Source organism: Penaeus japonicus, unplaced genomic scaffold (assembly GCF_977035675.1).
Source record: "Penaeus japonicus unplaced genomic scaffold, GWHDUDI00000001_assembly GWHDUDI00000031, whole genome shotgun sequence".
NCBI classification, from domain to species: domain Eukaryota; kingdom Metazoa; phylum Arthropoda; class Malacostraca; order Decapoda; family Penaeidae; genus Penaeus; species Penaeus japonicus.
In genome coordinates this window covers 26,771,105-26,781,851 of record NW_028234433.1, presented here as the reverse complement: position 1 = coordinate 26,781,851, position 10,747 = coordinate 26,771,105, and the positions used below count along the sequence as shown (strand labels likewise).

The 10,747-nt window shown below is 30.9% G+C and overlaps 1 protein-coding gene across 1 annotated transcript in view; it reads left to right on the top strand.

Annotated features, from left to right (window-relative positions):
* Positions 1–645: 645 nt before the first annotated feature.
* LOC122246252 (uncharacterized) overlaps positions 646–10,747 on the top strand; it is a 46,103-nt gene continuing 36,001 nt past the window's right edge. Inside the window, exon 1 of the mRNA XM_086555455.1 lies at positions 646–878. The gene's annotated coding sequence lies outside the window, so the exon portion shown is untranslated. The remainder of the gene's footprint in view (positions 879–10,747) is intronic.

The window sequence follows — 10,747 nt, the reverse complement described above, 5'->3', positions numbered from 1 at the left end:
AGGGAGGGCAGGAGGGGATAAGAGGTGTGTAGGAATGAGGGCGGAAAAGAAGGGGAGATAGTCAGGAGGGAGGGATACGAAGGAGGATAGGAAGGGAAAGGAAAGGAAGGAAGGAGTGAAGGAGGGAAGGAGGTGCATAGAAGAGAAAGAGCAAGAGAAATGGAAGAGAGAAGGAAAGACGGAGGGGGGGAGGGTAGTGAAGGGAAGGAGCTACAGGAGTTAGGTAGGAGGGAGTGGAAGGGGAAAGGGAAAGAGGGCAGGAGATGGGTGGAGGGTGGATGGTCGTGCCGTCAATACGGAGTGTAACGGGGGTGGCGCGAGGGGTGGGCGGGCCCGACCTCTCCCCTCTCCCCTCTCCCTCCTCCTCCCTTCCTCCTCAGCCCCTTCCCGACTCCGACCCTTCCTCCCCCTCCTCCTGAGCCCCTCCCGACCTCCCCCTCCTCCCCGTCCTCCTCCTCAGCCCCTCCCGACCCCGACCCTTCCTCAGCCCCCGTCCTCCTCATCCCCTCCCCCTCCTCCTCAGCCCATCCCTCACCCTCCCCCTCATCCCCTCCACCCCCGTCCTCCTCAGCCCCTCCCCTTCCTCCTCCTCCCCTCCCGCCCGACCCCTGCACTCCCACTCGGCTGCTCAGTCACCCCGCGGACGTCAAGCAGAGAGGTGGGCGTCGCAAAGCTCTCTCGTGCGTCTGTGCCAACGCGAATGTGTCTGTGTTGATGTCTGTCTTGTGTCTCCCGCGTGATGTCAGCGCTCTCGTCTCTCGGAATAAATGACATTATTTGCGCCATCGGGGGAACTGCATTGATTTTCGCCGCTGTGGTGCTGACGTGATGGTGACTAGGAGCCTTTTGATGGTGATTTTCATAGTGGCGTTGCGATGGTGAGTATTTTGCAGTGCTCTTGTGAGACTGCAACTTGCAAGATTGTGATTTCATTGCATGGTTGGTTGGTTGACGGTGACTTTTTTTTTTCCCCGGGGGTTTAATTGTTGCGAATCGGCTATAGTGACTTTTGTAGTGTCTTTGTGTTGGTTTCTTATTGGGAAATGGTGACTAGAACCAATAGTGATTTCTAGAAACCTTATAACGTTGCAGAAATGTATTGCATGATTTTGTTTTACAGTGACTTTGTAATATAGTTAAGCAATGACACTATAACCGTGTTAATGACCTGATGACAGTGATAGTGACATTGTTATTGTGGGTAATGGTGACAGTGATAGTGACATTGTTAATATGGGTAATGGTGACAGTGATAGTGACATTGTTAATATGGGTGATGGTGACAGTGATAGTGACATTGTTATTGTGGGTAACAGTGATGTATCTAAGGTATAGTGATATAATATAACTTATATTTGGTTTACAGCGATGGTGAGATGAATAGTTCAAATGATGGTGCTTTCCTGAATATGGTGTTTAATGGGTAATTCGGAGCAATATAACACGTACACCTATAAATCTATGCATGATAGTGAGGCTGGTATGAGGAGTGTGATATGGTGTTATGATATGGTGTATGATTGATGGTGAATTTAATAGTGGCACTGGCGCTAAACAATGAAGAAATTCTGATATTGGCGATAGTGATAGTCAAAGATAATGACTTTATGGTGGTATTGATTGTGACTGATGGTGGTTCGATTAAGATATGGTGCAAACAGTATTAGTAAAGCAAATATTACAACTATGGTGAATAAGGAATCTTTTGATTATAATTCTTATAGTGACTATAATGATGATATCAATATCCTGAACTTTATTCCGATGATAGTGCCGTGATAGTGATGGTGACACTATATTTACAGCCAGAGAGGATACTTGACATATGTGTTTGATAATATATTGATGACTGCTTGGGGTCGCTTCTAAAATTACATAATCGATTGTAGTAAATATTTAATCGTACGGTCTATTATTTTTTCTTTTCTTTTCGTTTTTTTTTTACTTTCTTTTTCGTCTACTTTTGTTATGTTTTTTTTCTGTTTTCTTGTCTTGTTCTCTTTTTTTTCCTCTTTTTTTGTTGCTTTCGTTTTTTTTTCATTTTCTTTCATCTGTTTTTTTTTCGTTTTTCCATTATATTTCGTTCTGCTTCCTTCCTTATTTTTCTTTTTTTTTCGTCCGTTTGCGAATACTTATCATGACATCAAAGTGTACAGAGATTATAAGTAACTCACTCTTTTTCGGAAATTATAAGTAAGTCACTTAGATTATAAGTATGACACCTGCCTACTTAGCTTATAAGTAAAATTATCCTCCTGGCAAGATTATAAGTAAGATACCCTCTTACTGAAATTATAAGTAAAAAGACCCTCTTATCGAGATTATAAGTAACACACCCTTCCTACTGAGATTATAAGTAAAATATCCTTCCGAATTATTAATGAAAAGAATTTTCTACCGAGGTCATAAGTTAAAAAAAAACTCTCCTTCCGAATTATAAGTAACACGCCCTCATACCGAGATTATAAGTAAAAAAAAACAAACTTCTGAGATTGTAAGTAACCCCGTTTCCCCGTTGCGAGATTGTAAGTAAAAAGCTACTGTCGGGATAACAAGCAACACACCCTACTTCCAAATTATAAATAAATATAAACTTCTAAGATTATAAGTAAATATAAACGTCCAAAATTATAATTAGATATAAACTTCCGATATTATAAGTAAATATAAACTTCCAAATTTATAAGTAATACCCCGTTACGAGATTATAAGTAACACGTTCTTCATACGAATTATAAGTAACACGTCATCCTTCGGATATTATAAGTAAATATAAGTAAAGATTATAAGTAACACCCCGTTACGAGATCATAAGTAACACGTTCTTCATACGAATTATAAGTAACACACCATTTTTCTGAGATTAAAATGAAAAATCCTCTTGTCGAAATTGTAAGTGATGCACACTTCTATCGAAATTATAAGTAAAGGAATTCTCATATGAAGATTCTGAGTAAAAGTGAGAATCTTCTTATTAAGATTATAAGTAAAAGGAGATCCGTTTATTAAGATTATAAGTAAAAGGAGATCCGTTTATTAAGATTGTAAGTAAAAATATCCTCATATTAATACTTATTTTGAGATTATAGATAAGAATAATATTTCTAATAAGAATTACTATTAAGATTACAAGTATAAAATACTACTCAGATTATTTTTTAAGAATATAATCCTCCCTTATAAGTAAAAAAAAAATCCTTTCAAAATTATAAGTAAAAAAAAACACCCTTTGAAAGTTATAAGTAAAAAAAAAATCTCCTTTCAAAGTTCAAAGTAAAAAAACGCCCTTTCAAAGTTATGGGTAAAAAAAAAACTTTCAAAGTTATAAGTAAAAAAAAAAAAAAATCAAAGTTATAAGTAAAAAGATATTCTCCTATTATGGTTATAATTAACACGCCAATCAACAGCTATTTCACTTCCTTCTTCAGCCTTACTTATTATTATTCTCCCTCTTCAGTCTTACTTATTTTTATTCTCCTTCTTCAGTCTTACTTATTCTTCTTCTCCTTCTTCAGTCTTACTTATTATTCTCCTTCTTCAGTCTTACTTATTATTCTCCTTCTTCAGTCTTACTTATTATTCTCCTTCTTCTTATTTATTATTATTCTCCTTCTTCAGTCTTACTTATTATCATTCTCCTTCTCCAGTCTTACTTATTATTATTCTCCTTCTTCAGTCTTACTTGTTATTATTCTCCTTCTTCAGTCTTACTTATTATTATTCTCCTTCTTCAGTCTTACTTGTTATTATTCTCCTTCTTCAGTCTTACTTGTTATTATTCTCCTTCTTCAGTCTTACTTATTATTATTCTCCTTCTTCAGCCTTACTTATTATTATTCTCCTTCTTCAGTCTTACTTGTTATTATTCTCCTTCTTCAGTCTTACTTATTATTATTCTCCTTCTTCAGTCTTACTTGTTATTATTCTCCTTCTTCAGTCTTACTTATCATTATTCTCCTTCTTCAGTCTTACTTATTATTATTATTCTCCTTCTTCAGTCTTACTTATCAATATTCTCCTTCTTCAGTCTTACTTATTATTATTCTCCTTCTTCAGTCTTACTTATTATTATTCTCCTTCTTCAGTCTTACTTATTATTATTCTCCTTCTTCAGTCTTACTTATTATTATTCTCCTTCTTCAGTCTTACTTATTATTATTCTCCTTCTTCAGTCTTACTTATTATTATTCTCCTTCTTCAGTCTTACTTATTATTATTCTCCTTCTTCAGTCTTACTTATCATTATTCTCCTTCTTCAGTCTTACTTATTATTATTCTCCTTCTTCAGTCTTACTTATTATTATTCTCCTTCTTCAGTCTTACTTATTATTATTCTCCTTCTTCAGTCTTACTTATCATTATTCTCCTTCTTCAGTCTTACTTATCATTATTCTCCTTCTTCAGTCTTACTTATTATTATTCTCCTTCTTCAGTCTTACTTATCAATATTCTCCTTCTTCAGTCTTACTTATTATTATTCTCTTCGTCTTACTTATTATTTATTCTCCTTCTTCAGTCTTACTTATCATTATTCTCCTTCTTCAGTCTTACTTATTATTATTCTCCTTCTTCCGTCTTACTTATTATTATTATTATTCTTCGGTCTTACTTATTATTATTCTCCCTCTTCAGTCTTACTTATTATTATTCTCCTTCTTCAGTCTTACTTATTATTATTCTCTTTCTTCATTCATACTTATTATTATTCTCCTTCTTCAGTCTTACTTATATATTCTCCTTCTTCAGTCTTACTTATTATTATTCTCTTCTTCAGTCTTACTATTATTCTTCAGTTTTACTTATTATTATTCTCCTTCTTCAGTCTTACTTATTATTATTCTCCTTCTTCAGTCTTACTTATTACTATTCTCCTTCTTCAGTCTTACTTATTATTCTCCTTCTTCTTATTTATTATTATTCTCCTTCTTCAGTCTTACTTATTATTATTCTCCTTCTCCAGTCTTACTTATTATTATTCTCCTTCTTCAGTCTTACTTATTATTCTCCTTCTTCTTATTTATTATTATTCTTCTTCTTCAGTCTTACTTAATTATTCTCCTTCTTCAGTCTTACTTATATTATTCTCCTTCTTCAGTCTTACTTATTATTCTCCTTCTTCAGTCTTACTTATTATTATTCTCCTTCTTCAGTCTTACTTATTATTATTCTCCTTCTTCAGTCTTACTTATTATTATTCTCCTTCTTCAGTCTTACTTATTATTATTCTCCTTCTTCAGTCTTACTTATTATTATTCTCCTTCTTCAGTCTTACTTATTATTATTCTCCTTCTTCAGTCTTACTTATCATTATTCTCCTTCTTCAGTCTTACTTATTATTATTCTCCTTCTTCAGTCTTACTTATTATTATTCTCCTTCTTCAGTCTTACTTATTATTATTCTCCTTCTTCAGTCTTACTTATTATTATTCTCCTTCTTCAGTCTTACTTATTATTATTCTCCTTCTTCAGTCTTACTTATTATTATTCTCCTTCTTCAGTCTTACTTATTATTATTCTCCTTCTCCAGTCTTACTTATTATTATTCTCCTTCTTCAGTCTTACTTATTATCATTCTCCTTCTTCAGTCTTACTTATTATTATTCTCCTTCTTCAGTCTTACTTATTATTATTCTCCTTCTTCAGTCTTACTTATTATTATTCTCCTTCTTCAGTCTTACTTATTATTATTATTCTCCTTCTTCAGTCTTACTTATCAATATTCTCCTTCTTCAGTCTTACTTATTATTATTCTCCTTCTTCAGTCTTACTTATTATTATTCTCCTTCTTCAGTCTTACTTATTATATCTCCTTCTTCAGTCTTACTTATTATTATTCTCCTTCTTCAGTCTTACTTATTATTATTCTCCTTCTTCAGTCTTACTTATTATTATTCTCCTTCAGTCTTACTTTATATTCTCCTTCTTCAGTCTTACTTATTATTATTCTCCTTCTTCAGTCTTACTTATTATTATTCTCCTTCTTCAGTCTTACTTATTATTATTCTCCTTCTTCAGTCTCTTATTTATTATTATCTCCTTCTTCAGTCTTACTTATTATTATTCTCCTTCTGTCTTACTTATTATCATTATTCTCCTTCTTCAGTCTTACTTATTATTATTCTCCTTCTTCAGTCTTACTTATTATTATTCTCCTTCTTCAGTCTTACTTATTATTATTCTCCTTCTTCAGTCTTACTTATTATTATTCTCCTTCTTCAGTCTTACTTATTATTATTCTCCTTCTTCAGTCTTACTTATTATTATTCTCCTTCTTCAGTCTTACTTATTATTCTCCTTCTTCAGTCTTACTTATTATTATTCTCCTTCTTCAGTCTTACTTATTATTATTCTCCTTCTTCAGTCTTACTTATTATTATTCTCCTTCTTCAGTCTTACTTATTATTATTCTCCTTCTTCAGTCTTACTTATTATTATTCTCCTTCTTCAGTCTTACTTATTATTATTCTCCTTCTTCAGTCTTACTTATTATTATTCTCCTTCTTCAGTCTTACTTATTATTATTCTCCTTCTTCAGTCTTACTTATCAATATTCTCCTTCTCCAGTCTTACTTATTACTATTCTCCTTCTTCAGTCTTACTTATTATTATTCTCCTTCTTCAGTCTTACTTATTATTATTCTCCTTCTTCAGTCTTACTTATTATTATTCTCCTTCTTCAGTCTTACTTATTATTATTATTCTCCTTCTTCAGTCTTACTTATTATTATTCTCCTTCTTCAGTCTTACTTATTATTATTCTCCTTCTTCAGTCTTACTTATTATTATTCTCCTTCTTCAGTCTTACTTATTATTATTCTCCTTCTTCAGTCTTACTTATTATTATTCTCCTTCTTCTTACTTATTATTATTCTCCTTCTTCTTACTTATTATTATTCTCTTTCTTCAGTCTTACTTATTATTATTCTCCTTCTTCAGTCTTGCTTATTATTATTCTCCTTCTTCAGTCTTACTTATTATTATCCTCCTTCTTCAGTCTTACTTATTATTATTCTCTTTCTTCTGTCTTACTTATTATTATTATTCTCCTTCTTCAGTCTTACTTATTATTATTATTCTCCTTCTTCAGTCTTGCTTATTATTATTCTCCTTCTTCAGTCTTACTTATTATTATTCTCCTTCTTCTGTCTTACTTATTATTATTCTCCTTCTTCAGTCTTACTTATTATTATTATTATTCTCCTTCTTCACTCTTACTTATGATTATTCTCCATCTTCAGTCTTACTTATTATTATTCTCCTTCTTCAGTCTTACTTATTATTATTCTCCTTCTTCAGTCTTACTTATTATTATTCTCCTTCTTCAGTCTTACTTATTATTATTCTCCTTCTTCAGTCTTACTTATTCTTCTTCTCCTTCTTCAGTCTTACTTATTATTATTCTCCTTCTTCAGTCTTACTTATTATTATTCTCCTTCTTCAGTCTTACTTATTATCATTATTCTCCTTCTTCAGTCTTACTTATTACTATTCTCCTTCTTCAGTCTTACTTATTATTATTCTCCTTCTTCTTACTTATTATTCTCCTTCTTCATTCATACTTATTATTATTCTCCTTCTTCAGTCTTACTTATCAATATTCTCCTTCTTCAGTCTTACTTATTATTATTCTCCTTCTTCAGTCTTACTTATTATCATTATTCTCCTTCTTCAGTCTTACTTATTACTATTCTCCTTCTTCAGTCTTACTTATTATTATTCTCCTTCTTCTTACTTATTATTCTCCTTCTTCATTCATACTTATTATTATTCTCCTTCTTCAGTCTTACTTATTATTATTCTCCTTCTTCAGTCTTACTTATTATTATTCTCCTTCTTCAGTCTTACTTATTATTATTCTCCTTCTTCAGTCTTACTTATTATTATTCTCCTTCTTCAGTCTTACTTATTATTATTCTCCTTCTTCAGTCTTACTTATTATTATTCTCCTTCTTCAGTCTTACTTATTATTATTCTCCTTCTTCAGTCTTACTTATTATTATTCTCCTTCTTACTTATTATTCTCCTTCTTCATTCATACTTATTATTATTCTCCTTCTTCAGTCTTACTTATTATTATTCTCCTTCTTCAGTCTTACTTATTATTATTATTCTCCTTCTTCAGAGTTGCTTATCATTATTCTCCTTCTTCAGTCTTACTTATCATTATTCTCCTTCTTCAGTCTTACTTATTATTATTCTCCTTCTTCAGAGTTACTTATTATTCTCCTTACTTATCAATATTCTCCTTCTTCAGTCTTACTTATTATTATTCTCTTTCTTCAGTCTTACTTATTATTATTCTACGATGATCAACTCAGCTAGGCTTTCCATTAGTCTTGTTATTGTTGTTATAAGTAACACGAGCTACATCCTCAAAAAAGTTAGAGGGAAAAAGTTTTGAGTTGGTGACCCTCCGAACTCTTAATGCTACTGCTATTTTCTCTCTCTGTCTCTCTCTCTGTCTGTCTCTCTCTGTCTCTCTCTCTCTCTCTCTCTCTCTCTCTCTCTCTCTCTCTCTTTCTCTCTATATATATATATATATATATATATATATATATATATATATATATATATATATATATATATATATATATATATACATATATATATATATATATATATATATATATATATATATATGTATATATATATATATATATATATATATATATATATATATATATATATATATATATATATATATATATATATATATATATATATATATATATATATATGATGTTTCTCTTTCTCTGTTTCTCTAACTTTTTTTTCTGTGTATTTACTTTTTTTCCCTCCTTTTTTTATTCTCTCTTTTTTTTCTCTTTCTCTTTATATATTGTTTAAATCTTTCTGTTTACCTTTCTCTGTTTCTTTCTCTTTTTTTTCTCTCGTTCTCTTTCTATCTCTCGTTCTCTCACCCTTTCCCTCCCCTCCCCCCTATCTAGCTTTTCTCTTAATTCCATTACTATCTTTATAAGAAACGATTAATTCCATTTTCTCCACGTGTTGCCAATAGTTATTCTACTAATGCTATACTTATCTAGCATTTCATAAGTGCTAAATTCTCTTCCAGCGAAAGATTTAATTGAATTTCGAGTTTTTGCCCAACTGGCTGACTCTCAAAGGCGCAACTCGTTTTTCTTTTTTTTTCTTTTTTTTTTTCTTTTATTTTTATAGACTTATTTTGTATTATTTTGATGATGGTATGACTTATGAAAGCTTTCTATTAATCTTGATACCATTATGACTTGTAAGTCGGTCTCTTTTTTGCCGAAAAGTTTACGAAATGACATTCCGATATTTAATCCTGTTACGCTTAATTTTGTAGTTATTTGCTTTCTCTCAATCTCTGTTTATCTTTGTCTCTCTCTGCCTCTCTCTTTCATTCCATCTCTCTCTCTCCCTCCTTTTTCATTCTTTCTTCTCTCTCTTTACTTTTCCCCCTCTCTCTCTCTCTCTCCTTTTTCATTCTTTCTTCTCTCTCTGTCCCTTTCTCTTTCTCTCTCTCTCTCTCTCTCTCTCTCTCTCTCTCTCTCTCTCTCTCTCTCTCTCTCTCTCTCTCTCTCTCTCTCTCTCTCTCTCTCTCTCTCTCTCTCTTTCTCTCTCTCTCTCAATCTTTCTTATTACCATCTACCTCACGGTATAATTATTTCCCACATCTATTAGCCTCCTATACTTTCCATAGATAATTACGCTTAATATTTCCTCGGCTTAATTATAATTTCATTATTTTTCATAAGCAATTAACTATTCCATGAAATTGTTCTCTTGAAAAGGAATATTATAATTAAGGGCCTATTTATTCAACGTATTACCTTATAGTGAACTGCTCATTAGATATCATTAGAATTATGACTTCATTAAATTATTAGATGTTGTATATATTATATTCAAACGATTTATTTTTAGATCATATTAGATCGTGATTAAAATGACGGAGGAATAGTTTGTAATAAAATGAAGTATCTTTATATTATTCCAAAACGTGAGATTTAACACAATATATATGCATGTTTAATTACAACGCTAGTTATTTTGAGTATTCTTATAATCATATTGATTATTAGGAAACTGTTATTTTTTTTATTAGACTAAATTACTATTGTTTTTGTTAATTATATATGGTGTTGTTGCTTTCATTAGGTTTGTATAATTTTAGTGTTGTCATTGCTATTATCATTATTATTATTGTTATCATTATCATTATTGTTACTTTCACTATCATCAATATTATTATTATTTGCGTTATCACTACTATTTTTATCATCACTACTACTAGTACTAGTACTGCTAATGCTAATCATTATCATTATCATAAGACTATTGTCATTATTATTATCATTATTGTTGTTGTTATTATTGTTTTTTATCATTATGATTATTATCACTATTATTTTTATTATTATTATTATGATAATAATAATGATGATAATGATAATAATGATAATAATAAAAAAATAATGATAAAAAATAATTATGATAATAATAATAATAATAATAATGATAACAATAGAAATAATAATAATTATTATCATTATTATCATTGATATTGATAATAATGATGGTAATACCAATAATAAAAATGATGATAATGGTAAGGATAATGATGATTATGATAATGATCATGATAATGATATTGACAGTAATAGCAATAATGAATATGATGATAATAATAACAATGAGGATAAAGATAATGATGATAATAGGAATAATAATGATGATAATAACAATGATTCAGATTATC